Source organism: Eumetopias jubatus, unplaced genomic scaffold (assembly GCF_037043125.1).
Source record: "Eumetopias jubatus isolate StellerSeaLion01/CBP00866 unplaced genomic scaffold, mEumJub1_p1.0 scaffold_13, whole genome shotgun sequence".
Classification (NCBI taxonomy): domain Eukaryota; kingdom Metazoa; phylum Chordata; class Mammalia; order Carnivora; family Otariidae; genus Eumetopias; species Eumetopias jubatus.
The window spans coordinates 68,456,223-68,483,379 of NW_028274819.1; positions in this window are offsets into that span (position 1 = coordinate 68,456,223).

A 27,157-nucleotide genomic window follows, 5' to 3' on the forward strand; every position below is an offset into this window, starting at 1 on the left:
ACAGATTCTTATGGAGGGCATTTCTCAACGAACACCATGTGTCACGACGATGGAAGGGTGTTCAAATGTAGGCGCCTTCGCCGAAGGAAAGGCATACACGAATCTCTGCGAAGCAAGTCTCTGTCAAACGCGACTTCGAGCTTCCAACTGGGTTCCCGCGGAATCCCTAGTCACCAAATGTACGTGTTGAATCCTAAACGAAGGGAGTGCTCTTCAGTCTGAAGAAACACCACTCCCGAGAAACCGTGTGTCTACTAACATCTTCCCTGAAAATGGTAGGCTTTTCCCATGGAAGTGTGAAATCGCAATGTAGGGGCCCCATGCCTGTGCTACAGAAGTCCTTAGTGTCGATAGTCTGTCGCCATTCAAATCCTGTTCCGTGAGAAGTGTTTTCAAGAGTAGGAGTGAGAGCAGATGGAAAAGGACACGGTTTTACGTGTGAGAAGGAAATCCGTCAAGAAAGACATACACGGAAGGATGAGAAGCACTTTAGCATGAAATGGTGCAGGCACCTAGAATGGGCCCTGTGACGGTGCTTGAGAAACCACTTGTGAAGAAGTCTTCCCTCAACTATCATATCGTTTCGGTGAGAGGAAAGTGTTTTCCGTAGTGGGTGTGAAGGCGTAAGGGACATCGGCTCGACGTAGCTCTCCGCTCCGAATTGGCCTACTGTCGTGGCCATGAAGAAAGATGTGCATGGACATGGATAATGTGCGGAAGCGTAAGGAAGATGGCATACGTCTGTTAAACTCTAAGAACAAATCTCGAGGGTTGCCGTCCTTCGACTACCACCTCTTTTCGTAAGGATGGAAGCAGCTTGGGAAACCTAGCGTGAACGACAAAGCGATGGAACGCGCGATCCTCTACAGGGAGGAACCCGTTGGGCGGAGGGTTTCTCTCCATCAAGTCCTGTGTCATGGAGGTGGATGGGTCTTCAAATGCACGTGGACTAGCCTCAGTAGTAGTAGCCTCACACTGAATTCTGAGAAACGAGTCCATGTCCAACAGGCTTTCGTGCTAACATCTGGGTTCTTGAAGAAAGAAGCCTTTGGAGAGATGAGTGTTGCTATATAAGGTAAGGGTCTTACACTCACCTCTCAAAGAACAAAAGGGTAGGGAAATAGTCTTTCCACTGCCACCTGCAGGGAAAAAGATGGAAGAACTTTCCAACGTTACCAGTGAAGGCACAACTCCTGTGCCATATACCACTGTTTGAGAAAGAGTTGTGTCGAAAGCTTCTCTCAACTCAAATCTTGTTTCAGGAAGATAGAAGCGCTTTCAGGACTTCGTGTGAAGGCGTAAGGAAAGTGCCATACGCTGAATTGTGAAGAGACATGTGGGTCGAATGTGACCACCAACTAACAAGTTGTCCCCTAGAGAGGTGTGTGTGTGGAAATCGGAGGAAGTGTAAGGAACGAGCTCTACACTTAATTCTAAAAAGCAATGCTGTGGAGGAGCGGTCCTTCGTCTACCTTCTCCTTTCCGAAGGATCGAGGCGGGCATACGCCAAGTGTGAAAGGAAGCAGAGGAAAGGCCTGATATACCTTCCTCGTGGAACTACTTTGTATGGAGGGCTTCGCTCAATGGACACCATGGGTCACGACGCTAAAAGGGGTTTCCAAATGTATGTGAGTTCGCCAAAGGAAAGCCACAGACTCAACTGCGCGAAACAAGTCTGTGTCAAACCCGACTTCGAGCTTACGACTGGCGTCACGGGGAAAACATAGTCACAACAGGTATGTGTTGAATCCGAAACAGGCGGCGTGCACTTCAGTCTCAGGAAACATCAGTGCAGAGAAACCGTGTTTCTACGAACATCTTCCCCGAAAATGCTTGTCTATTCCAATGTAAGTGCGGCAGCGCAAGGCATGTGCCCCATGCCTGTGCCACAGAAATGGTTAGTGTAGATTGTCTCTCCCAATTCAAATCTTGTTCCGTGAGGAATGTTTTCAAGAGTATGAGAGAGATCAGAGGGGAAAGGTCATGCCTTCAAGTGGGAGAAGGATATCCTGGAAAGCCATACACCTACGTATGAGCGGCATCCTGGCATGAACGTGTGAAGGCATAGAGAATGTGCCGTCACCTGGGACGTTGCTTGACCAACCGCTTGGGAAGAAGTCCTCCCTCAGCTATCCTACAGTTTCAGGAAGATAAAAGTGTTTTCCGTAGTGGGTGTGAAGGCATGAGGGACGTACCCAAGAGTTAGCCGTCCGTCCCGAATGTGTCTCCTGTCGTTCCATGAAGAAGGATGAGTATGGATATGTATGATGTGAGGAAGCATGAGGAGGATTGCCTCCCCATGGTTAACTCTAAGAACAAATCTAGAGGTTTGCCGTCCGTCGACGACCAGCTCTTTCCCTACGGATGGAAGCACCTTGTTACAACGTAGTGCGAAAGGAAAGAGACGGAAAGTACGATACACTACGGTGAGGAACACGTTGTGGGGAGGGTTTCTCTCCACGAAAGTCTTGTGTCATGAAGTTGGAGTGCCATCAAATATACGTGTGCTCGCCTCAGCAGCGCCTTCCACTGGACACAGAGAAACAAGGCCACGTCCAACACGATTTCGTGCTCACCTCTTGGTTCGGGAAGCATGAAGCCTTTGGAGACATAGGTGTAGGTGTCTGACACTAAGCTCTCAAGGAACAAAACGGTAGAGAAATCGCCTTTCCACGACCATCTACAGGGAAGAAGATGGAGGAAAGTCCCGACGTTAAAAGCGAAGGGACAAGTACAGTGCCATATACCACTGCTTGAGAACGAACTTGTGTCGAAAGCTTCTCCCAACTCAGATCTTGTTTCGGGAAGATAGAAGCGTTGTCAGTACTTTGTGTGAAAACACAAGGAGAACACCACACGCTGAATGGTGAAGAAACATGTGGCTCGAATGTGACCACCAACACACTAGTAGTCCCCTAGAGAGGAGTGTGTCTGGAAATGGGAGGAAGCGTAAGGAACGTACTATACACTTAAGTCTAAGAAACAACGCTGTGGCGGTGCGGTCCTTCGTCTACCTTCTCCTTTCCGAAGGATCGAAGCGGCCTTGCGCCAAGTGTGAAAGGAAGCGGAGGAAAAGCCTGATATACCTTCCTCGTGGAACAACATTTATGGAGGGCTTCTCCCAATGGGCAACATGGGTCACGACGCCTGAAGGGTTTTCCAAATGTATGTGAGTTCGCCAGAGGAAAGCCACAGACTCAGCTGCGCGAAACAAGTCTGAGTCAAACCCGACTTCGAGCTTACGACTGGCGTCACGGGGAAATCAGAGTCACAACAGGTATTTGTTGAATCCGAAACAGGCGGCGTGCACTTCAGTCTGAGGAAACAGAGAAACCGTGTTTCTTCTAACATCTTCCCTGAAAATGCGTGTCTATTCCAGTGGAAGTGTGGCAGCGCAAGGCATGTGCCCCAGGCCTGTGCCACAGAAATAGTTAGTGTAGATTGTCTCTCCCGATTCAAATCTTGTTCCGTGAAGAATGTTTCCAAGAGTATGAAAGAGAGCAGACGGGAAATGTCATGCCTTCAAGTGGGAGAAGGAAATCCTGGAAAGCCATACACCGACGTATGCGCGGCATTCTGGTAGGAACGTGTGAAGGCATAAAGAATGTGCCGTGCCCTGTGACGGTGCTTGACCAACCGCTTGTGAGGAAGTCTTCCCTCAGCTATCATATTGTTTCAGGAAGATAAAAGTGTTTTCCCTAGTGGGTGTGAAGGCATGAGGGACGTACCCTAGAGTTAGCCGTCCGTTCCGAATGTGTCTACTGTCGTTCCACGAAGAAGGATGAGTATGGAAATGTATGATGTGAGGAAGCATAAGGAGGATGGCCTACGGGTGTTTAACTCTAAGAACAAATCTAGAGGGTTGCCGTCCGTCGACGACCAGCTCTTTCCCTACGGGTGGAAGCACCTTGTTACAACTTAGTGCGAACGAAAAGAGACGGAAAGCGCGATACACTACGGCGAGGAACACGTTGTGCGGGGGGTTCCTCTCCACGAAAGTCTTGTGTCATGACGTTGGAAGGGCCTTCAAATGTACGTGAGCTCGCCTCAGCAGCGCCTTCCACCGAACTCAGAGAAACAAGGCCACGCCCAACACGATTTCGGGCTAACCTCTTGGTTCGGGAAGCATGAAGCCGTTGGAGATGTATGTGTAAGCGTCTGACACTCGGCTCTCAAGGAACAAAACGGTAGAGAAATCGCCTTTCCACGACCATCTCCAGGGAAGAAGATGGAGGAAGGTTCCGACGTTAAAAGCGAAGGCACAAGTACTGTGCCATATAACACTGCTTGAGAACGAACTTGTGTCGAAAGCTTCTCCCAACTCAGATCTTGTTTCGGGAAGATAGAAGCGTTGTCAGTACTTTGTGTGAAAACACAAGGAGAACACCACACGCTGAATGGTGAAGAAACATGTGGCTCGAATGTGACCACCAACACACTAGTAGTCCCCTAGAGAGGAGTGTGTCTGGAAATGGGAGGAAGCGTAAGGAACGCGCTATACACTTAAGTCTAAGAAACAACGCTGTGGCGGTGCGTTCCTTCGACTGCCATCTGCTTTGCTAAGGAACGAAGCGGCTTGAAGCAAAGTGTGAAAGAATCCGGAGGGGAAGGAAGAGAGATCTACCTTACTCGCGGAACAAATTCTTATGGAGGGCATTTCTCAACGAACACCATGTGTCACGACGATGGAAGGGTGTTCAAATGTAGGCGCCTTCGCCGAAGGAAAGGCATACACGAATCTCTGCGAAGCAAGTCTCTGTCAAACGCGACTTCGAGCTTCCAACTGGGTTCCCGCGGAATCCCTAGTCACCAAACGTACGTGTTGAATCCTAAACGAAGGGAGTGCTCTTCAGTCTGAAGAAACACCACTCCCGAGAAACCGTGTGTCTACTAACATCTTCCCTGAAAATGGTAGGCTTTTCCCATGGAAGTGTGAAATCGCAATGTATGGGCCCCATGCCTGTGCTACAGAAGTCCTTAGTGTCGATAGTCTGTCGCCATTCAAATCCTGTTCCGTGAGAAGTGTTTTCAAGAGTAGGAGTGAGAGCAGATGGAAAAGGACACGGTTTTACGTGTGAGAAGGAAATCCGTCAAGAAAGACATACACGGAAGGATGAGAAGCACTTTAGCATGAAATGGGGCAGGCACCTAGAATGGGCCCTGTGACGGTGCTTGAGAAACCACTTGTGAAGAAGTCTTCCCTCAACTATCATATCGTTTCGGTGAGAGGAAAGTGTTTTCCGTAGTGGGTGTGAAGGCGTAAGGGACATCGGCTCGACGTAGCTCTCCGCTCCGAATTGGCCTACTGTCGTGGCCATGAAGAAAGATGTGCATGGACATGGATAATGTGCGGAAGCGTAAGGAAGATGGCATACGTCTGTTAAACTCTAAGAACAAATCTCGAGGGTTGCCGTCCTTCGACTACCACCTCTTTTCGTAAGGATGGAAGCAGCTTGGGAAACCTAGCGTGAACGACAAAGCGATGGAACGCGCGATCCTCTACAGGGAGGAACCCGTTGGGCGGAGGGTTTCTCTCCATCAAGTCCTGTGTCATGGAGGTGGATGGGTCTTCAAATGCACGTGGACTAGCCTCAGTAGTAGTAGCCTCACACTGAATTCTGAGAAACGAGTCCATGTCCAACAGGCTTTCGTGCTAACATCTGGGTTCTTGAAGAAAGAAGCCTTTGGAGAGATGAGTGTTGCTATATAAGGTAAGGGTCTTACACTCACCTCTCAAAGAACAAAACGGTAGGGAAATAGTCTTTCCACTGCCACCTGCAGGGAAAAAGATGGAAGAACTTTCCAACGTTACCAGTGAAGGCACAACTCCTGTGCCATATACCACTGTTTGAGAAAGAGTTGTGTCGAAAGCTTCTCTCAACTCAAATCTTGTTTCAGGAAGATAGAAGCGCTTTCAGGACTTCGTGTGAAGGCGTAAGGAAAGTGCCATACGCTGAATTGTGAAGAGACATGTGGGTCGAATGTGACCACCAACTAACAAGTTGTCCCCTAGAGAGGTGTGTGTGTGGAAATCGGAGGAAGTGTAAGGAACGAGCTCTACACTTAATTCTAAAAAGCAATGCTGTGGAGGAGCGGTCCTTCGTCTACCTTCTCCTTTCCGAAGGATCGAGGCGGGCATACGCCAAGTGTGAAAGGAAGCAGAGGAAAGGCCTGATATACCTTCCTCGTGGAACTACTTTGTATGGAGGGCTTCGCTCAATGGACACCATGGGTCACGACGCTAAAAGGGGTTTCCAAATGTATGTGAGTTCGCCAAAGGAAAGCCACAGACTCAACTGCGCGAAACAAGTCTGTGTCAAACCCGACTTCGAGCTTACGACTGGCGTCACGGGGAAAACATAGTCACAACAGGTATGTGTTGAATCCGAAACAGGCGGCGTGCACTTCAGTCTCAGGAAACATCAGTGCAGAGAAACCGTGTTTCTACGAACATCTTCCCCGAAAATGCTTGTCTATTCCAATGTAAGTGCGGCAGCGCAAGGCATGTGCCCCATGCCTGTGCCACAGAAATGGTTAGTGTAGATTGTCTCTCCCAATTCAAATCTTGTTCCGTGAGGAATGTTTTCAAGAGTATGAGAGAGATCAGAGGGGAAAGGTCATGCCTTCAAGTGGGAGAAGGATATCCTGGAAAGCCATACACCTACGTATGAGCGGCATCCTGGCATGAACGTGTGAAGGCATAGAGAATGTGCCGTCACCTGGGACGTTGCTTGACCAACCGCTTGGGAAGAAGTCCTCCCTCAGCTATCCTACAGTTTCAGGAAGATAAAAGTGTTTTCCGTAGTGGGTGTGAAGGCATGAGGGACGTACCCAAGAGTTAGCCGTCCGTCCCGAATGTGTCTCCTGTCGTTCCATGAAGAAGGATGAGTATGGATATGTATGATGTGAGGAAGCATGAGGAGGATTGCCTCCCCATGGTTAACTCTAAGAACAAATCTAGAGGTTTGCCGTCCGTCGACGACCAGCTCTTTCCCTACGGATGGAAGCACCTTGTTACAACGTAGTGCGAAAGGAAAGAGACGGAAAGTACGATACACTACGGTGAGGAACACGTTGTGGGGAGGGTTTCTCTCCACGAAAGTCTTGTGTCATGAAGTTGGAGTGCCATCAAATATACGTGTGCTCGCCTCAGCAGCGCCTTCCACTGGACACAGAGAAACAAGGCCACGTCCAACACGATTTCGTGCTCACCTCTTGGTTCGGGAAGCATGAAGCCTTTGGAGACATAGGTGTAGGTGTCTGACACTAAGCTCTCAAGGAACAAAACGGTAGGGAAATCGCCTTTCCACGACCATCTACAGGGAAGAAGATGGAGGAAAGTCCCGACGTTAAAAGCGAAGGGACAAGTACAGTGCCATATACCACTGCTTGAGAACGAACTTGTGTCGAAAGCTTCTCCCAACTCAGATCTTGTTTCGGGAAGATAGAAGCGTTGTCAGTACTTTGTGTGAAAACACAAGGAGAACACCACACGCTGAATGGTGAAGAAACATGTGGCTCGAATGTGACCACCAACACACTAGTAGTCCCCTAGAGAGGAGTGTGTCTGGAAATGGGAGGAAGCGTAAGGAACGTACTATACACTTAAGTCTAAGAAACAACGCTGTGGCGGTGCGGTCCTTCGTCTACCTTCTCCTTTCCGAAGGATCGAAGCGGCCTTGCGCCAAGTGTGAAAGGAAGCGGAGGAAAAGCCTGATATACCTTCCTCGTGGAACAACATTTATGGAGGGCTTCTCCCAATGGGCAACATGGGTCACGACGCCTGAAGGGTTTTCCAAATGTATGTGAGTTCGCCAGAGGAAAGCCACAGACTCAGCTGCGCGAAACAAGTCTGAGTCAAACCCGACTTCGAGCTTACGACTGGCGTCACGGGGAAATCAGAGTCACAACAGGTATTTGTTGAATCCGAAACAGGCGGCGTGCACTTCAGTCTGAGGAAACAGAGAAACCGTGTTTCTTCTAACATCTTCCCTGAAAATGCGTGTCTATTCCAGTGGAAGTGTGGCAGCGCAAGGCATGTGCCCCAGGCCTGTGCCACAGAAATAGTTAGTGTAGATTGTCTCTCCCGATTCAAATCTTGTTCCGTGAAGAATGTTTCCAAGAGTATGAAAGAGAGCAGACGGGAAATGTCATGCCTTCAAGTGGGAGAAGGAAATCCTGGAAAGCCATACACCGACGTATGCGCGGCTTTCTGGTAGGAACGTGTCAAGGCATAAAGAATGTGCCGTGCCCTGTGACGGTGCTTGACCAACCGCTTGTGAGGAAGTCTTCCCTCAGCTATCATATTGTTTCAGGAAGATAAAAGTGTTTTCCCTAGTGGGTGTGAAGGCATGAGGGACGTACCCTAGAGTTAGCCGTCCGTTCCGAATGTGTCTACTGTCGTTCCACGAAGAAGGATGAGTATGGAAATGTATGATGTGAGGAAGCATAAGGAGGATGGCCTACGGGTGTTTAACTCTAAGAACAAATCTAGAGGGTTGCCGTCCGTCGACGACCAGCTCTTTCCCTACGGGTGGAAGCACCTTGTTACAACTTAGTGCGAACGAAAAGAGACGGAAAGCGCGATACACTACGGCGAGGAACACGTTCTGCGGGGGGTTCCTCTCCACGAAAGTCTTGTGTCATGACGTTGGAAGGGCCTTCAAATGTACGTGAGCTCGCCTCAGCAGCGCCTTCCACCGAACTCAGAGAAACAAGGCCACGCCCAACACGATTTCGGGCTAACCTCTTGGTTCGGGAAGCATGAAGCCGTTGGAGATGTATGTGTAAGCGTCTGACACTCGGCTCTCAAGGAACAAAACGGTAGAGAAATCGCCTTTCCACGACCATCTCCAGGGAAGAAGATGGAGGAAGGTTCCGACGTTAAAAGCGAAGGCACAAGTACTGTGCCATATAACACTGCTTGAGAACGAACTTGTGTCGAAAGCTTCTCCCAACTCAGATCTTGTTTCGGGAAGATAGAAGCGTTGTCAGTACTTTGTGTGAAAACACAAGGAGAACACCACACGCTGAATGGTGAAGAAACATGTGGCTCGAATGTGACCACCAACACACTAGTAGTCCCCTAGAGAGGAGTGTGTCTGGAAATGGGAGGAAGCGTAAGGAACGCGCTATACACTTAAGTCTAAGAAACAACGCTGTGGCGGTGCGTTCCTTCGACTGCCATCTGCTTTGCTAAGGAACGAAGCGGCTTGAAGCAAAGTGTGAAAGAATCCGGAGGGGAAGGAAGAGAGATCTACCTTACTCGCGGAACAAATTCTTATGGAGGGCATTTCTCAACGAACACCATGTGTCACGACGATGGAAGGGTGTTCAAATGTAGGCGCCTTCGCCGAAGGAAAGGCATACACGAATCTCTGCGAAGCAAGTCTCTGTCAAACGCGACTTCGAGCTTCCAACTGGGTTCCCGCGGAATCCCTAGTCACCAAACGTACGTGTTGAATCCTAAACGAAGGGAGTGCTCTTCAGTCTGAAGAAACACCACTCCCGAGAAACCGTGTGTCTACTAACATCTTCCCTGAAAATGGTAGGCTTTTCCCATGGAAGTGTGAAATCGCAATGTATGGGCCCCATGCCTGTGCTACAGAAGTCCTTAGTGTCGATAGTCTGTCGCCATTCAAATCCTGTTCCGTGAGAAGTGTTTTCAAGAGTAGGAGTGAGAGCAGATGGAAAAGGACACGGTTTTACGTGTGAGAAGGAAATCCGTCAAGAAAGACATACACGGAAGGATGAGAAGCACTTTAGCATGAAATGGTGCAGGCACCTAGAATGGGCCCTGTGACGGTGCTTGAGAAACCACTTGTGAAGAAGTCTTCCCTCAACTATCATATCGTTTCGGTGAGAGGAAAGTGTTTTCCGTAGTGGGTGTGAAGGCGTAAGGGACATCGGCTCGACGTAGCTCTCCGCTCCGAATTGGCCTACTGTCGTGGCCATGAAGAAAGATGTGCATGGACATGGATAATGTGCGGAAGCGTAAGGAAGATGGCATACGTCTGTTAAACTCTAAGAACAAATCTCGAGGGTTGCCGTCCTTCGACTACCACCTCTTTTCGTAAGGATGGAAGCAGCTTGGGAAACCTAGCGTGAACGACAAAGCGATGGAACGCGCGATCCTCTACAGGGAGGAACCCGTTGGGCGGAGGGTTTCTCTCCATCAAGTCCTGTGTCATGGAGGTGGATGGGTCTTCAAATGCACGTGGACTAGCCTCAGTAGTAGTAGCCTCACACTGAATTCTGAGAAACGAGTCCATGTCCAACAGGCTTTCGTGCTAACATCTGGGTTCTTGAAGAAAGAAGCCTTTGGAGAGATGAGTGTTGCTATATAAGGTAAGGGTCTTACACTCACCTCTCAAAGAACAAAACGGTAGGGAAATAGTCTTTCCACTGCCACCTGCAGGGAAAAAGATGGAAGAACTTTCCAACGTTACCAGTGAAGGCACAACTCCTGTGCCATATACCACTGTTTGAGAAAGAGTTGTGTCGAAAGCTTCTCTCAACTCAAATCTTGTTTCAGGAAGATAGAAGCGCTTTCAGGACTTCGTGTGAAGGCGTAAGGAAAGTGCCATACGCTGAATTGTGAAGAGACATGTGGGTCGAATGTGACCACCAACTAACAAGTTGTCCCCTAGAGAGGTGTGTGTGTGGAAATCGGAGGAAGTGTAAGGAACGAGCTCTACACTTAATTCTAAAAAGCAATGCTGTGGAGGAGCGGTCCTTCGTCTACCTTCTCCTTTCCGAAGGATCGAGGCGGGCATACGCCAAGTGTGAAAGGAAGCAGAGGAAAGGCCTGATATACCTTCCTCGTGGAACTACTTTGTATGGAGGGCTTCGCTCAATGGACACCATGGGTCACGACGCTAAAAGGGGTTTCCAAATGTATGTGAGTTCGCCAAAGGAAAGCCACAGACTCAACTGCGCGAAACAAGTCTGTGTCAAACCCGACTTCGAGCTTACGACTGGCGTCACGGGGAAAACATAGTCACAACAGGTATGTGTTGAATCCGAAACAGGCGGCGTGCACTTCAGTCTCAGGAAACATCAGTGCAGAGAAACCGTGTTTCTACGAACATCTTCCCCGAAAATGCTTGTCTATTCCAATGTAAGTGCGGCAGCGCAAGGCATGTGCCCCATGCCTGTGCCACAGAAATGGTTAGTGTAGATTGTCTCTCCCAATTCAAATCTTGTTCCGTGAGGAATGTTTTCAAGAGTATGAGAGAGATCAGAGGGGAAAGGTCATGCCTTCAAGTGGGAGAAGGATATCCTGGAAAGCCATACACCTACGTATGAGCGGCATCCTGGCATGAACGTGTGAAGGCATAGAGAATGTGCCGTCACCTGGGACGTTGCTTGACCAACCGCTTGGGAAGAAGTCCTCCCTCAGCTATCCTACAGTTTCAGGAAGATAAAAGTGTTTTCCGTAGTGGGTGTGAAGGCATGAGGGACGTACCCAAGAGTTAGCCGTCCGTCCCGAATGTGTCTCCTGTCGTTCCATGAAGAAGGATGAGTATGGATATGTATGATGTGAGGAAGCATGAGGAGGATTGCCTCCCCATGGTTAACTCTAAGAACAAATCTAGAGGTTTGCCGTCCGTCGACGACCAGCTCTTTCCCTACGGATGGAAGCACCTTGTTACAACGTAGTGCGAAAGGAAAGAGACGGAAAGTACGATACACTACGGTGAGGAACACGTTGTGGGGAGGGTTTCTCTCCACGAAAGTCTTGTGTCATGAAGTTGGAGTGCCATCAAATATACGTGTGCTCGCCTCAGCAGCGCCTTCCACTGGACACAGAGAAACAAGGCCACGTCCAACACGATTTCGTGCTCACCTCTTGGTTCGGGAAGCATGAAGCCTTTGGAGACATAGGTGTAGGTGTCTGACACTAAGCTCTCAAGGAACAAAACGGTAGGGAAATCGCCTTTCCACGACCATCTACAGGGAAGAAGATGGAGGAAAGTCCCGACGTTAAAAGCGAAGGGACAAGTACAGTGCCATATACCACTGCTTGAGAACGAACTTGTGTCGAAAGCTTCTCCCAACTCAGATCTTGTTTCGGGAAGATAGAAGCGTTGTCAGTACTTTGTGTGAAAACACAAGGAGAACACCACACGCTGAATGGTGAAGAAACATGTGGCTCGAATGTGACCACCAACACACTAGTAGTCCCCTAGAGAGGAGTGTGTCTGGAAATGGGAGGAAGCGTAAGGAACGTACTATACACTTAAGTCTAAGAAACAACGCTGTGGCGGTGCGGTCCTTCGTCTACCTTCTCCTTTCCGAAGGATCGAAGCGGCCTTGCGCCAAGTGTGAAAGGAAGCGGAGGAAAAGCCTGATATACCTTCCTCGTGGAACAACATTTATGGAGGGCTTCTCCCAATGGGCAACATGGGTCACGACGCCTGAAGGGTTTTCCAAATGTATGTGAGTTCGCCAGAGGAAAGCCACAGACTCAGCTGCGCGAAACAAGTCTGAGTCAAACCCGACTTCGAGCTTACGACTGGCGTCACGGGGAAATCAGAGTCACAACAGGTATTTGTTGAATCCGAAACAGGCGGCGTGCACTTCAGTCTGAGGAAACAGAGAAACCGTGTTTCTTCTAACATCTTCCCTGAAAATGCGTGTCTATTCCAGTGGAAGTGTGGCAGCGCAAGGCATGTGCCCCAGGCCTGTGCCACAGAAATAGTTAGTGTAGATTGTCTCTCCCGATTCAAATCTTGTTCCGTGAAGAATGTTTCCAAGAGTATGAAAGAGAGCAGACGGGAAATGTCATGCCTTCAAGTGGGAGAAGGAAATCCTGGAAAGCCATACACCGACGTATGTGCGGCTTTCTGGTAGGAACGTGTCAAGGCATAAAGAATGTGCCGTGCCCTGTGACGGTGCTTGACCAACCGCTTGTGAGGAAGTCTTCCCTCAGCTATCATATTGTTTCAGGAAGATAAAAGTGTTTTCCCTAGTGGGTGTGAAGGCATGAGGGACGTACCCTAGAGTTAGCCGTCCGTTCCGAATGTGTCTACTGTCGTTCCACGAAGAAGGATGAGTATGGAAATGTATGATGTGAGGAAGCATAAGGAGGATGGCCTACGGGTGTTTAACTCTAAGAACAAATCTAGAGGGTTGCCGTCCGTCGACGACCAGCTCTTTCCCTACGGGTGGAAGCACCTTGTTACAACTTAGTGCGAACGAAAAGAGACGGAAAGCGCGATACACTACGGCGAGGAACACGTTGTGCGGGGGGTTCCTCTCCACGAAATTCTTGTGTCATGACGTTGGAAGGGCCTTCAAATGTACGTGAGCTCGCCTCAGCAGCGCCTTCCACCGAACTCAGAGAAACAAGGCCACGCCCAACACGATTTCGGGCTAACCTCTTGGTTCGGGAAGCATGAAGCCGTTGGAGATGTATGTGTAAGCGTCTGACACTCGGCTCTCAAGGAACAAAACGGTAGAGAAATCGCCTTTCCACGACCATCTCCAGGGAAGAAGATGGAGGAAGGTTCCGACGTTAAAAGCGAAGGCACAAGTACTGTGCCATATAACACTGCTTGAGAACGAACTTGTGTCGAAAGCTTCTCCCAACTCAGATCTTGTTTCGGGAAGATAGAAGCGTTGTCAGTACTTTGTGTGAAAACACAAGGAGAACACCACACGCTGAATGGTGAAGAAACATGTGGCTCGAATGTGACCACCAACACACTAGTAGTCCCCTAGAGAGGAGTGTGTCTGGAAATGGGAGGAAGCGTAAGGAACGCGCTATACACTTAAGTCTAAGAAACAACGCTGTGGCGGTGCGTTCCTTCGACTGCCATCTGCTTTGCTAAGGAACGAAGCGGCTTGAAGCAAAGTGTGAAAGAATCCGGAGGGGAAGGAAGAGAGATCTACCTTACTCGCGGAACAAATTCTTATGGAGGGCATTTCTCAACGAACACCATGTGTCACGACGATGGAAGGGTGTTCAAATGTAGGCGCCTTCGCCGAAGGAAAGGCATACACGAATCTCTGCGAAGCAAGTCTCTGTCAAACGCGACTTCGAGCTTCCAACTGGGTTCCCGCGGAATCCCTAGTCACCAAACGTACGTGTTGAATCCTAAACGAAGGGAGTGCTCTTCAGTCTGAAGAAACACCACTCCCGAGAAACCGTGTGTCTACTAACATCTTCCCTGAAAATGGTAGGCTTTTCCCATGGAAGTGTGAAATCGCAATGTATGGGCCCCATGCCTGTGCTACAGAAGTCCTTAGTGTCGATAGTCTGTCGCCATTCAAATCCTGTTCCGTGAGAAGTGTTTTCAAGAGTAGGAGTGAGAGCAGATGGAAAAGGACACGGTTTTACGTGTGAGAAGGAAATCCGTCAAGAAAGACATACACGGAAGGATGAGAAGCACTTTAGCATGAAATGGGGCAGGCACCTAGAATGGGCCCTGTGACGGTGCTTGAGAAACCACTTGTGAAGAAGTCTTCCCTCAACTATCATATCGTTTCGGTGAGAGGAAAGTGTTTTCCGTAGTGGGTGTGAAGGCGTAAGGGACATCGGCTCGACGTAGCTCTCCGCTCCGAATTGGCCTACTGTCGTGGCCATGAAGAAAGATGTGCATGGACATGGATAATGTGCGGAAGCGTAAGGAAGATGGCATACGTCTGTTAAACTCTAAGAACAAATCTCGAGGGTTGCCGTCCTTCGACTACCACCTCTTTTCGTAAGGATGGAAGCAGCTTGGGAAACCTAGCGTGAACGACAAAGCGATGGAACGCGCGATCCTCTACAGGGAGGAACCCGTTGGGCGGAGGGTTTCTCTCCATCAAGTCCTGTGTCATGGAGGTGGATGGGTCTTCAAATGCACGTGGACTAGCCTCAGTAGTAGTAGCCTCACACTGAATTCTGAGAAACGAGTCCATGTCCAACAGGCTTTCGTGCTAACATCTGGGTTCTTGAAGAAAGAAGCCTTTGGAGAGATGAGTGTTGCTATATAAGGTAAGGGTCTTACACTCACCTCTCAAAGAACAAAACGGTAGGGAAATAGTCTTTCCACTGCCACCTGCAGGGAAAAAGATGGAAGAACTTTCCAACGTTACCAGTGAAGGCACAACTCCTGTGCCATATACCACTGTTTGAGAAAGAGTTGTGTCGAAAGCTTCTCTCAACTCAAATCTTGTTTCAGGAAGATAGAAGCGCTTTCAGGACTTCGTGTGAAGGCGTAAGGAAAGTGCCATACGCTGAATTGTGAAGAGACATGTGGGTCGAATGTGACCACCAACTAACAAGTTGTCCCCTAGAGAGGTGTGTGTGTGGAAATCGGAGGAAGTGTAAGGAACGAGCTCTACACTTAATTCTAAAAAGCAATGCTGTGGAGGAGCGGTCCTTCGTCTACCTTCTCCTTTCCGAAGGATCGAGGCGGGCATACGCCAAGTGTGAAAGGAAGCAGAGGAAAGGCCTGATATACCTTCCTCGTGGAACTACTTTGTATGGAGGGCTTCGCTCAATGGACACCATGGGTCACGACGCTAAAAGGGGTTTCCAAATGTATGTGAGTTCGCCAAAGGAAAGCCACAGACTCAACTGCGCGAAACAAGTCTGTGTCAAACCCGACTTCGAGCTTACGACTGGCGTCACGGGGAAAACATAGTCACAACAGGTATGTGTTGAATCCGAAACAGGCGGCGTGCACTTCAGTCTCAGGAAACATCAGTGCAGAGAAACCGTGTTTCTACGAACATCTTCCCCGAAAATGCTTGTCTATTCCAATGTAAGTGCGGCAGCGCAAGGCATGTGCCCCATGCCTGTGCCACAGAAATGGTTAGTGTAGATTGTCTCTCCCAATTCAAATCTTGTTCCGTGAGGAATGTTTTCAAGAGTATGAGAGAGATCAGAGGGGAAAGGTCATGCCTTCAAGTGGGAGAAGGATATCCTGGAAAGCCATACACCTACGTATGAGCGGCATCCTGGCATGAACGTGTGAAGGCATAGAGAATGTGCCGTCACCTGGGACGTTGCTTGACCAACCGCTTGGGAAGAAGTCCTCCCTCAGCTATCCTACAGTTTCAGGAAGATAAAAGTGTTTTCCGTAGTGGGTGTGAAGGCATGAGGGACGTACCCAAGAGTTAGCCGTCCGTCCCGAATGTGTCTCCTGTCGTTCCATGAAGAAGGATGAGTATGGATATGTATGATGTGAGGAAGCATGAGGAGGATTGCCTCCCCATGGTTAACTCTAAGAACAAATCTAGAGGTTTGCCGTCCGTCGACGACCAGCTCTTTCCCTACGGATGGAAGCACCTTGTTACAACGTAGTGCGAAAGGAAAGAGACGGAAAGTACGATACACTACGGTGAGGAACACGTTGTGGGGAGGGTTTCTCTCCACGAAAGTCTTGTGTCATGAAGTTGGAGTGCCATCAAATATACGTGTGCTCGCCTCAGCAGCGCCTTCCACTGGACACAGAGAAACAAGGCCACGTCCAACACGATTTCGTGCTCACCTCTTGGTTCGGGAAGCATGAAGCCTTTGGAGACATAGGTGTAGGTGTCTGACACTAAGCTCTCAAGGAACAAAACGGTAGGGAAATCGCCTTTCCACGACCATCTACAGGGAAGAAGATGGAGGAAAGTCCCGACGTTAAAAGCGAAGGGACAAGTACAGTGCCATATACCACTGCTTGAGAACGAACTTGTGTCGAAAGCTTCTCCCAACTCAGATCTTGTTTCGGGAAGATAGAAGCGTTGTCAGTACTTTGTGTGAAAACACAAGGAGAACACCACACGCTGAATGGTGAAGAAACATGTGGCTCGAATGTGACCACCAACACACTAGTAGTCCCCTAGAGAGGAGTGTGTCTGGAAATGGGAGGAAGCGTAAGGAACGTACTATACACTTAAGTCTAAGAAACAACGCTGTGGCGGTGCGGTCCTTCGTCTACCTTCTCCTTTCCGAAGGATCGAAGCGGCCTTGCGCCAAGTGTGAAAGGAAGCGGAGGAAAAGCCTGATATACCTTCCTCGTGGAACAACATTTATGGAGGGCTTCTCCCAATGGGCAACATGGGTCACGACGCCTGAAGGGTTTTCCAAATGTATGTGAGTTCGCCAGAGGAAAGCCACAGACTCAGCTGCGCGAAACAAGTCTGAGTCAAACCCGACTTCGAGCTTACGACTGGCGTCACGGGGAAATCAGAGTCACAACAGGTATTTGTTGAATCCGAAACAGGCGGCGTGCACTTCAGTCTGAGGAAACAGAGAAACCGTGTTTCTTCTAACATCTTCCCTGAAAATGCGTGTCTATTCCAGTGGAAGTGTGGCAGCGCAAGGCATGTGCCCCAGGCCTGTGCCACAGAAATAGTTAGTGTAGATTGTCTCTCCCGATTCAAATCTTGTTCCGTGAAGAATGTTTCCAAGAGTATGAAAGAGAGCAGACGGGAAATGTCATGCCTTCAAGTGGGAGAAGGAAATCCTGGAAAGCCATACACCGACGTATGCGCGGCTTTCTGGTAGGAACGTGTCAAGGCATAAAGAATGTGCCGTGCCCTGTGACGGTGCTTGACCAACCGCTTGTGAGGAAGTCTTCCCTCAGCTATCATATTGTTTCAGGAAGATAAAAGTGTTTTCCCTAGTGGGTGTGAAGGCATGAGGGACGTACCCTAGAGTTAGCCGTCCGTTCCGAATGTGTCTACTGTCGTTCCACGAAGAAGGATGAGTATGGAAATGTATGATGTGAGGAAGCATAAGGAGGATGGCCTACGGGTGTTTAACTCTAAGAACAAATCTAGAGGGTTGCCGTCCGTCGACGACCAGCTCTTTCCCTACGGGTGGAAGCACCTTGTTACAACTTAGTGCGAACGAAAAGAGACGGAAAGCGCGATACACTACGGCGAGGAACACGTTCTGCGGGGGGTTCCTCTCCACGAAAGTCTTGTGTCATGACGTTGGAAGGGCCTTCAAATGTACGTGAGCTCGCCTCAGCAGCGCCTTCCACCGAACTCAGAGAAACAAGGCCACGCCCAACACGATTTCGGGCTAACCTCTTGGTTCGGGAAGCATGAAGCCGTTGGAGATGTATGTGTAAGCGTCTGACACTCGGCTCTCAAGGAACAAAACGGTAGAGAAATCGCCTTTCCACGACCATCTCCAGGGAAGAAGATGGAGGAAGGTTCCGACGTTAAAAGCGAAGGCACAAGTACTGTGCCATATAACACTGCTTGAGAACGAACTTGTGTCGAAAGCTTCTCCCAACTCAGATCTTGTTTCGGGAAGATAGAAGCGTTGTCAGTACTTTGTGTGAAAACACAAGGAGAACACCACACGCTGAATGGTGAAGAAACATGTGGCTCGAATGTGACCACCAACACACTAGTAGTCCCCTAGAGAGGAGTGTGTCTGGAAATGGGAGGAAGCGTAAGGAACGCGCTATACACTTAAGTCTAAGAAACAACGCTGTGGCGGTGCGTTCCTTCGACTGCCATCTGCTTTGCTAAGGAACGAAGCGGCTTGAAGCAAAGTGTGAAAGAATCCGGAGGGGAAGGAAGAGAGATCTACCTTACTCGCGGAACAAATTCTTATGGAGGGCATTTCTCAACGAACACCATGTGTCACGACGATGGAAGGGTGTTCAAATGTAGGCGCCTTCGCCGAAGGAAAGGCATACACGAATCTCTGCGAAGCAAGTCTCTGTCAAACGCGACTTCGAGCTTCCAACTGGGTTCCCGCGGAATCCCTAGTCACCAAACGTACGTGTTGAATCCTAAACGAAGGGAGTGCTCTTCAGTCTGAAGAAACACCACTCCCGAGAAACCGTGTGTCTACTAACATCTTCCCTGAAAATGGTAGGCTTTTCCCATGGAAGTGTGAAATCGCAATGTATGGGCCCCATGCCTGTGCTACAGAAGTCCTTAGTGTCGATAGTCTGTCGCCATTCAAATCCTGTTCCGTGAGAAGTGTTTTCAAGAGTAGGAGTGAGAGCAGATGGAAAAGGACACGGTTTTACGTGTGAGAAGGAAATCCGTCAAGAAAGACATACACGGAAGGATGAGAAGCACTTTAGCATGAAATGGTGCAGGCACCTAGAATGGGCCCTGTGACGGTGCTTGAGAAACCACTTGTGAAGAAGTCTTCCCTCAACTATCATATCGTTTCGGTGAGAGGAAAGTGTTTTCCGTAGTGGGTGTGAAGGCGTAAGGGACATCGGCTCGACGTAGCTCTCCGCTCCGAATTGGCCTACTGTCGTGGCCATGAAGAAAGATGTGCATGGACATGGATAATGTGCGGAAGCGTAAGGAAGATGGCATACGTCTGTTAAACTCTAAGAACAAATCTCGAGGGTTGCCGTCCTTCGACTACCACCTCTTTTCGTAAGGATGGAAGCAGCTTGGGAAACCTAGCGTGAACGACAAAGCGATGGAACGCGCGATCCTCTACAGGGAGGAACCCGTTGGGCGGAGGGTTTCTCTCCATCAAGTCCTGTGTCATGGAGGTGGATGGGTCTTCAAATGCACGTGGACTAGCCTCAGTAGTAGTAGCCTCACACTGAATTCTGAGAAACGAGTCCATGTCCAACAGGCTTTCGTGCTAACATCTGGGTTCTTGAAGAAAGAAGCCTTTGGAGAGATGAGTGTTGCTATATAAGGTAAGGGTCTTACACTCACCTCTCAAAGAACAAAACGGTAGGGAAATAGTCTTTCCACTGCCACCTGCAGGGAAAAAGATGGAAGAACTTTCCAACGTTACCAGTGAAGGCACAACTCCTGTGCCATATACCACTGTTTGAGAAAGAGTTGTGTCGAAAGCTTCTCTCAACTCAAATCTTGTTTCAGGAAGATAGAAGCGCTTTCAGGACTTCGTGTGAAGGCGTAAGGAAAGTGCCATACGCTGAATTGTGAAGAGACATGTGGGTCGAATGTGACCACCAACTAACAAGTTGTCCCCTAGAGAGGTGTGTGTGTGGAAATCGGAGGAAGTGTAAGGAACGAGCTCTACACTTAATTCTAAAAAGCAATGCTGTGGAGGAGCGGTCCTTCGTCTACCTTCTCCTTTCCGAAGGATCGAGGCGGGCATACGCCAAGTGTGAAAGGAAGCAGAGGAAAGGCCTGATATACCTTCCTCGTGGAACTACTTTGTATGGAGGGCTTCGCTCAATGGACACCATGGGTCACGACGCTAAAAGGGGTTTCCAAATGTATGTGAGTTCGCCAAAGGAAAGCCACAGACTCAACTGCGCGAAACAAGTCTGTGTCAAACCCGACTTCGAGCTTACGACTGGCGTCACGGGGAAAACATAGTCACAACAGGTATGTGTTGAATCCGAAACAGGCGGCGTGCACTTCAGTCTCAGGAAACATCAGTGCAGAGAAACCGTGTTTCTACGAACATCTTCCCCGAAAATGCTTGTCTATTCCAATGTAAGTGCGGCAGCGCAAGGCATGTGCCCCATGCCTGTGCCACAGAAATGGTTAGTGTAGATTGTCTCTCCCAATTCAAATCTTGTTCCGTGAGGAATGTTTTCAAGAGTATGAGAGAGATCAGAGGGGAAAGGTCATGCCTTCAAGTGGGAGAAGGATATCCTGGAAAGCCATACACCTACGTATGAGCGGCATCCTGGCATGAACGTGTGAAGGCATAGAGAATGTGCCGTCACCTGGGACGTTGCTTGACCAACCGCTTGGGAAGAAGTCCTCCCTCAGCTATCCTACAGTTTCAGGAAGATAAAAGTGTTTTCCGTAGTGGGTGTGAAGGCATGAGGGACGTACCCAAGAGTTAGCCGTCCGTCCCGAATGTGTCTCCTGTCGTTCCATGAAGAAGGATGAGTATGGATATGTATGATGTGAGGAAGCATGAGGAGGATTGCCTCCCCATGGTTAACTCTAAGAACAAATCTAGAGGTTTGCCGTCCGTCGACGACCAGCTCTTTCCCTACGGATGGAAGCACCTTGTTACAACGTAGTGCGAAAGGAAAGAGACGGAAAGTACGATACACTACGGTGAGGAACACGTTGTGGGGAGGGTTTCTCTCCACGAAAGTCTTGTGTCATGAAGTTGGAGTGCCATCAAATATACGTGTGCTCGCCTCAGCAGCGCCTTCCACTGGACACAGAGAAACAAGGCCACGTCCAACACGATTTCGTGCTCACCTCTTGGTTCGGGAAGCATGAAGCCTTTGGAGACATAGGTGTAGGTGTCTGACACTAAGCTCTCAAGGAACAAAACGGTAGGGAAATCGCCTTTCCACGACCATCTACAGGGAAGAAGATGGAGGAAAGTCCCGACGTTAAAAGCGAAGGGACAAGTACAGTGCCATATACCACTGCTTGAGAACGAACTTGTGTCGAAAGCTTCTCCCAACTCAGATCTTGTTTCGGGAAGATAGAAGCGTTGTCAGTACTTTGTGTGAAAACACAAGGAGAACACCACACGCTGAATGGTGAAGAAACATGTGGCTCGAATGTGACCACCAACACACTAGTAGTCCCCTAGAGAGGAGTGTGTCTGGAAATGGGAGGAAGCGTAAGGAACGTACTATACACTTAAGTCTAAGAAACAACGCTGTGGCGGTGCGGTCCTTCGTCTACCTTCTCCTTTCCGAAGGATCGAAGCGGCCTTGCGCCAAGTGTGAAAGGAAGCGGAGGAAAAGCCTGATATACCTTCCTCGTGGAACAACATTTATGGAGGGCTTCTCCCAATGGGCAACATGGGTCACGACGCCTGAAGGGTTTTCCAAATGTATGTGAGTTCGCCAGAGGAAAGCCACAGACTCAGCTGCGCGAAACAAGTCTGAGTCAAACCCGACTTCGAGCTTACGACTGGCGTCACGGGGAAATCAGAGTCACAACAGGTATTTGTTGAATCCGAAACAGGCGGCGTGCACTTCAGTCTGAGGAAACAGAGAAACCGTGTTTCTTCTAACATCTTCCCTGAAAATGCGTGTCTATTCCAGTGGAAGTGTGGCAGCGCAAGGCATGTGCCCCAGGCCTGTGCCACAGAAATAGTTAGTGTAGATTGTCTCTCCCGATTCAAATCTTGTTCCGTGAAGAATGTTTCCAAGAGTATGAAAGAGAGCAGACGGGAAATGTCATGCCTTCAAGTGGGAGAAGGAAATCCTGGAAAGCCATACACCGACGTATGTGCGGCTTTCTGGTAGGAACGTGTCAAGGCATAAAGAATGTGCCGTGCCCTGTGACGGTGCTTGACCAACCGCTTGTGAGGAAGTCTTCCCTCAGCTATCATATTGTTTCAGGAAGATAAAAGTGTTTTCCCTAGTGGGTGTGAAGGCATGAGGGACGTACCCTAGAGTTAGCCGTCCGTTCCGAATGTGTCTACTGTCGTTCCACGAAGAAGGATGAGTATGGAAATGTATGATGTGAGGAAGCATAAGGAGGATGGCCTACGGGTGTTTAACTCTAAGAACAAATCTAGAGGGTTGCCGTCCGTCGACGACCAGCTCTTTCCCTACGGGTGGAAGCACCTTGTTACAACTTAGTGCGAACGAAAAGAGACGGAAAGCGCGATACACTACGGCGAGGAACACGTTGTGCGGGGGGTTCCTCTCCACGAAATTCTTGTGTCATGACGTTGGAAGGGCCTTCAAATGTACGTGAGCTCGCCTCAGCAGCGCCTTCCACCGAACTCAGAGAAACAAGGCCACGCCCAACACGATTTCGGGCTAACCTCTTGGTTCGGGAAGCATGAAGCCGTTGGAGATGTATGTGTAAGCGTCTGACACTCGGCTCTCAAGGAACAAAACGGTAGAGAAATCGCCTTTCCACGACCATCTCCAGGGAAGAAGATGGAGGAAGGTTCCGACGTTAAAAGCGAAGGCACAAGTACTGTGCCATATAACACTGCTTGAGAACGAACTTGTGTCGAAAGCTTCTCCCAACTCAGATCTTGTTTCGGGAAGATAGAAGCGTTGTCAGTACTTTGTGTGAAAACACAAGGAGAACACCACACGCTGAATGGTGAAGAAACATGTGGCTCGAATGTGACCACCAACACACTAGTAGTCCCCTAGAGAGGAGTGTGTCTGGAAATGGGAGGAAGCGTAAGGAACGCGCTATACACTTAAGTCTAAGAAACAACGCTGTGGCGGTGCGTTCCTTCGACTGCCATCTGCTTTGCTAAGGAACGAAGCGGCTTGAAGCAAAGTGTGAAAGAATCCGGAGGGGAAGGAAGAGAGATCTACCTTACTCGCGGAACAAATTCTTATGGAGGGCATTTCTCAACGAACACCATGTGTCACGACGATGGAAGGGTGTTCAAATGTAGGCGCCTTCGCCGAAGGAAAGGCATACACGAATCTCTGCGAAGCAAGTCTCTGTCAAACGCGACTTCGAGCTTCCAACTGGGTTCCCGCGGAATCCCTAGTCACCAAACGTACGTGTTGAATCCTAAACGAAGGGAGTGCTCTTCAGTCTGAAGAAACACCACTCCCGAGAAACCGTGTGTCTACTAACATCTTCCCTGAAAATGGTAGGCTTTTCCCATGGAAGTGTGAAATCGCAATGTAGGGGCCCCATGCCTGTGCTACAGAAGTCCTTAGTGTCGATAGTCTGTCGCCATTCAAATCCTGTTCCGTGAGAAGTGTTTTCAAGAGTAGGAGTGAGAGCAGATGGAAAAGGACACGGTTTTACGTGTGAGAAGGAAATCCGTCAAGAAAGACATACACGGAAGGATGAGAAGCACTTTAGCATGAAATGGTGCAGGCACCTAGAATGGGCCCTGTGACGGTGCTTGAGAAACCACTTGTGAAGAAGTCTTCCCTCAACTATCATATCGTTTCGGTGAGAGGAAAGTGTTTTCCGTAGTGGGTGTGAAGGCGTAAGGGACATCGGCTCGACGTAGCTCTCCGCTCCGAATTGGCCTACTGTCGTGGCCATGAAGAAAGATGTGCATGGACATGGATAATGTGCGGAAGCGTAAGGAAGATGGCATACGTCTGTTAAACTCTAAGAACAAATCTCGAGGGTTGCCGTCCTTCGACTACCACCTCTTTTCGTAAGGATGGAAGCAGCTTGGGAAACCTAGCGTGAACGACAAAGCGATGGAACGCGCGATCCTCTACAGGGAGGAACCCGTTGGGCGGAGGGTTTCTCTCCATCAAGTCCTGTGTCATGGAGGTGGATGGGTCTTCAAATGCACGTGGACTAGCCTCAGTAGTAGTAGCCTCACACTGAATTCTGAGAAACGAGTCCATGTCCAACAGGCTTTCGTGCTAACATCTGGGTTCTTGAAGAAAGAAGCCTTTGGAGAGATGAGTGTTGCTATATAAGGTAAGGGTCTTACACTCACCTCTCAAAGAACAAAACGGTAGGGAAATAGTCTTTCCACTGCCACCTGCAGGGAAAAAGATGGAAGAACTTTCCAACGTTACCAGTGAAGGCACAACTCCTGTGCCATATACCACTGTTTGAGAAAGAGTTGTGTCGAAAGCTTCTCTCAACTCAAATCTTGTTTCAGGAAGATAGAAGCGCTTTCAGGACTTCGTGTGAACGCGTAAGGAAAGTGCCATACGCTGAATTGTGAAGAGACATGTGGGTCGAATGTGACCACCAACTAACAAGTTGTCCCCTAGAGAGGTGTGTGTGTGGAAATCGGAGGAAGTGTAAGGAACGAGCTCTACACTTAATTCTAAAAAGCAATGCTGTGGAGGAGCGGTCCTTCGTCTACCTTCTCCTTTCCGAAGGATCGAGGCGGGCATATGCCAAGTGTGAAAGGAAGCAGAGGAAAGGCCTGATATACCTTCCTCGTGGAACTACTTTGTATGGAGGGCTTCGCTCAATGGACACCATGGGTCACGACGCTAAAAGGGGTTTCCAAATGTATGTGAGTTCGCCAAAGGAAAGCCACAGACTCAACTGCGCGAAACAAGTCTGTGTCAAACCCGACTTCGAGCTTACGACTGGCGTCACGGGGAAAACATAGTCACAACAGGTATGTGTTGAATCCGAAACAGGCGGCGTGCACTTCAGTCTCAGGAAACATCAGTGCAGAGAAACCGTGTTTCTACGAACATCTTCCCCGAAAATGCTTGTCTATTCCAATGTAAGTGCGGCAGCGCAAGGCATGTGCCCCATGCCTGTGCCACAGAAATGGTTAGTGTAGATTGTCTCTCCCAATTCAAATCTTGTTCCGTGAGGAATGTTTTCAAGAGTATGAGAGAGATCAGAGGGGAAAGGTCATGCCTTCAAGTGGGAGAAGGATATCCTGGAAAGCCATACACCTACGTATGAGCGGCATCCTGGCATGAACGTGTGAAGGCATAGAGAATGTGCCGTCACCTGGGACGTTGCTTGACCAACCGCTTGGGAAGAAGTCCTCCCTCAGCTATCCTACAGTTTCAGGAAGATAAAAGTGTTTTCCGTAGTGGGTGTGAAGGCATGAGGGACGTACCCAAGAGTTAGCCGTCCGTCCCGAATGTGTCTCCTGTCGTTCCATGAAGAAGGATGAGTATGGATATGTATGATGTGAGGAAGCATGAGGAGGATTGCCTCCCCATGGTTAACTCTAAGAACAAATCTAGAGGTTTGCCGTCCGTCGACGACCAGCTCTTTCCCTACGGATGGAAGCACCTTGATACAACGTAGTGCGAAAGGAAAGAGACGGAAAGTACGATACACTACGGTGAGGAACACGTTGTGGGGAGGGTTTCTCTCCACGAAAGTCTTGTGTCATGAAGTTGGAGTGCCATCAAATATACGTGTGCTCGCCTCAGCAGCGCCTTCCACTGGACACAGAGAAACAAGGCCACGTCCAACACGATTTCGTGCTCACCTCTTGGTTCGGGAAGCATGAAGCCTTTGGAGATATAGGTGTAAGTGTCTGACACTAAGCTCTCAAGGAACAAAACGGTAGGGAAATCGCCTTTCCACGACCATCTACAGGGAAGAAGATGGAGGAAAGTCCCGACGTTAAAAGCGAAGGGACAAGTACAGTGCCATATACCACTGCTTGAGAACGAACTTGTGTCGAAAGCTTCTCCCAACTCAGATCTTGTTTCGGGAAGATAGAAGCGTTGTCAGTACTTTGTGTGAAAACACAAGGAGAACACCACACGCTGAATGGTGAAGAAACATGTGGCTCGAATGTGACCACCAACACACTAGTAGTCCCCTAGAGAGGAGTGTGTCTGGAAATGGGAGGAAGCGTAAGGAACGTACTATACACTTAAGTCTAAGAAACAACGCTGTGGCGGTGCGGTCCTTCGTCTACCTTCTCCTTTCCGAAGGATCGAAGCGGCCTTGCGCCAAGTGTGAAAGGAAGCGGAGGAAAAGCCTGATATACCTTCCTCGTGGAACAACATTTATGGAGGGCTTCTCCCAATGGGCAACATGGGTCACGACGCCTGAAGGGTTTTCCAAATGTATGTGAGTTCGCCAGAGGAAAGCCACAGACTCAGCTGCGCGAAACAAGTCTGAGTCAAACCCGACTTCGAGCTTACGACTGGCGTCACGGGGAAATCAGAGTCACAACAGGTATTTGTTGAATCCGAAACAGGCGGCGTGCACTTCAGTCTGAGGAAACAGAGAAACCGTGTTTCTTCTAACATCTTCCCTGAAAATGCTTGTCTATTCCAGTGGAAGTGTGGCAGCGCAAGGCATGTGCCCCAGGCCTGTGCCACAGAAATAGTTAGTGTAGATTGTCTCTCCCGATTCAAATCTTGTTCCGTGAAGAATGTTTCCAAGAGTATGAAAGAGAGCAGACGGGAAATGTCATGCCTTCAAGTGGGAGAAGGAAATCCTGGAAAGCCATACACCGACGTATGCGCGGCATTCTGGTAGGAACGTGTGAAGGCATAAAGAATGTGCCGTGCCCTGTGACGGTGCTTGACCAACCGCTTGTGAGGAAGTCTTCCCTCAGCTATCATATTGTTTCAGGAAGATAAAAGTGTTTTCCCTAGTGGGTGTGAAGGCATGAGGGACGTACCCTAGAGTTAGCCGTCCGTTCCGAATGTGTCTACTGTCGTTCCACGAAGAAGGATGAGTATGGAAATGTATGATGTGAGGAAGCATAAGGAGGATGGCCTACGGGTGTTTAACTCTAAGAACAAATCTAGAGGGTTGCCGTCCGTCGACGACCAGCTCTTTCCCTACGGGTGGAAGCACCTTGTTACAACTTAGTGCGAACGAAAAGAGACGGAAAGCGCGATACACTACGGCGAGGAACACGTTGTGC